Raw genomic sequence first — 2684 nt, 5'->3', positions numbered from 1 at the left:
GTACGGTAACAGACTATTCTATTGAATTTCGTACTTTGGCTCCAGAATGTGGGTGGAATTCCGAGGCACAGTGGGACATGTTTTTGTATGGGCTTTCGGACCCTGTCAAGGATGAATTATATTTGTCGGAATTACCTTCCGGCCTGGATGAGCTTATAGCTCTGGCCATTCGGGTGGACACCAGACAACGGAGGGCGGGGCCAACAAGGTCTTCGAGAACGGCCACTCCACTCTCAGAGCCCCTTGCCATTTTTCACTGATCAGACTGTGTTTTCCCTTCCAGAGCCTGAGCCCATGCAGATGGGAAGGTCTCGTCTGTCCTTGCAGGAGAAGCAGAGATGTAGGACAAATGGGCTATGTTTGTACTGTGGTACTGCCGGCCACATCGCAATGCGGTGTCCAGTAAAAGCCAGCACCCGTCAATAGGTAAGAGGTTACTGACGGGTGGGATTACTACAAATAAACCCTCATTTTCGGTCACTCATCTTGCGTCCAAGCTTGTAGTACAGTCACGACATCATGATTGTGAGGCTTTAGTGGATTCGGGAGCGGAGGGGAATTTTTTAGACATTGGTCTCGCGCGGACTCTACAGATACCCATGGTGGAGCTTTCACGGCCCATCTCTGTGGCTGTGCTTAACGGCCAGTCCTTACCCTCCGTCACTCACACCACTACCCCGTTAAGACTCATCGTCTCTGGTCAACATTCTGAGGACATCACTTTTCTACTCACCAACACTCCTTCAGGTTCTCTGGTTTTGGGGCATCCTTGGTTGGTGCTCCATAAGCCCCATATTAATTGGGGAGGCAATGCTGTCCTGGGTTGGAGCGAATCTTGTCATGTTTCCTGTTTGTTGTCTGCATGTTCTCCTGTCTCTTGTTCTGTGTTTCAGGAGGATCACTCGGACCTGTCTAACGTGTCCCATGATTCCCTTGACCTGAAGGGAGTGTTCAGTTCCTGTTTGTTGTCTGCATGTTCTCCTGTCTCTTGTTCTGTGTTTCAGGAGGATCACTCGGACCTGTCTAACGTGTCCCATGATTACCTTGACCTGAAGGGAGTGTTCAGTAAGTCTCGGGCTGCTTCTCTACCTCCTCATCGTCCCTATGACTGTGCAATAGACTTATTGCCAGGTACGTCTCTGCCTAAGGGCAAATTATATTAACTTTCCACTCCGGAGAGGGAGGCCATGGAGAAATATATTTCTGATTCTCTAGCAGCCAAGATCATCCGCCCCTCTTCCTCTCCGGCCGGGACGGGGTTCTTTTTTGTGAAAAAGAAGGACAGCTCTCTACGTCCCTGTATTGACTATCGGGGCTTGAACGACATCACGGTGAAGAATACTTATCCTTTGCCGTTGATGTCGTCAGCTTTCGAGCGTCTGCAGGGGGCGTAATTTTTCACAAAATTAGATCTCCGCAATGCTTATTATTTGGTTCGCATAAGAGAGGGGGATGAATGGAAGACCGCCTTTAATACCCCCAGGGGGCACTTTGAATATCTTGTTCTTCCCTTTGGCCTTTCCAACGCTCCCGCGGTTTTCCAAGCACTCGTTAACGATGTGCTGAGAGATATGGTAGATCAGTTCATTTATGTTTACCTGGATGACATACTGATATTTTCTCGTTCTCTCCAGGAACATGTTCAGCACGTCAGACGAGTGCTTCAGAGGCTGTTAGAGAATGGGCTTTTTGTCAAGGCGGAGAAATGCGCTTTCCATGCACAGTCTGTTCCTTTTTTGGGATACATCATCTCGGCCGAGGGGGTGCGCATGGATTCCGAGAAAGTTCAGGCTGTGGTGAATTGCCCAACCCCAGATTCCCGCAAGGCCCTGCAGAGGTTTCTGGGCTTTGCCAATTTCTACCGGCGGTTTATTCGCAATTTCAGCCAGCTAGCTGCCCCTTTGACGGCCTTAACCTCCACCAGGACTGTCTTCAGGTGGTCTATTGCAGCGGAAGCTGCATTTTACAAATTAAGAAGCTGCTTCGTTTCAGCTCCCATCCTCATAGCCCCTGATCCCTCCCGGCAGTTCGTGGTGGAGGTTGACGCGTCGGAGGTGGGGGTTGGTGGGGTTCTATCCCAGCGTTCCCTTACGGACGGCAAGGTGCACCCCTGCGCGTATTTTTCTCACCGCTTGTCCTCCGCCGAACGCAATTATGATATTGGTAACAGAGAGTTGTTGGCAGTCAAGTTGGCCTTGGAAGAATGGCGTCATTGGTTGGAGGGTTCGGGGGTTCCTTTTGTCGTCTGGACTGATCACAAGAATCTTGAATACATCAAGTCCGCCAAAAGATTGAACTCTAGGCAGGCCCGATGGGCTCTTTTTTTCGGCCGATTCGAGTTTTCCATTTCTTACCGCCCAGGTTCTAAGAACATCAAACCAGATGCGTTATCCCGCATTTTTGATCATTCGGAGTGCCCGTCTCTTCCCGACCCCATTATACCAAGGAAACTTTTTATTTCTGCGGTCATGTGGGAGATCGAGTCGAAGGTCCGCACGGCCTCGCAAGGGGTAACGCCCCCGCCCGGCTGCCCACCGGGTCGGTTGTTTGTGCCAGAGTCTGTAAGGTCCGACGTCATCCGATGGGCTCATTGTTCCAAGGTAGCCTGTCATCCTGGGGTGAGTCGTACCATGTTTCTTGTTAAACAACGGTTCTGGTGGCCAGGTATGGCTCGGGACATTCGT

This window comes from Sinocyclocheilus anshuiensis, unplaced genomic scaffold (genome assembly GCF_001515605.1).
Source record: "Sinocyclocheilus anshuiensis isolate Anshui unplaced genomic scaffold, SAMN03320099.WGS_v1.1 scaffold1133, whole genome shotgun sequence".
Classification (NCBI taxonomy): Eukaryota; Metazoa; Chordata; class Actinopteri; order Cypriniformes; family Cyprinidae; genus Sinocyclocheilus; species Sinocyclocheilus anshuiensis.
This window is presented reverse-complemented; position numbering follows the sequence as displayed.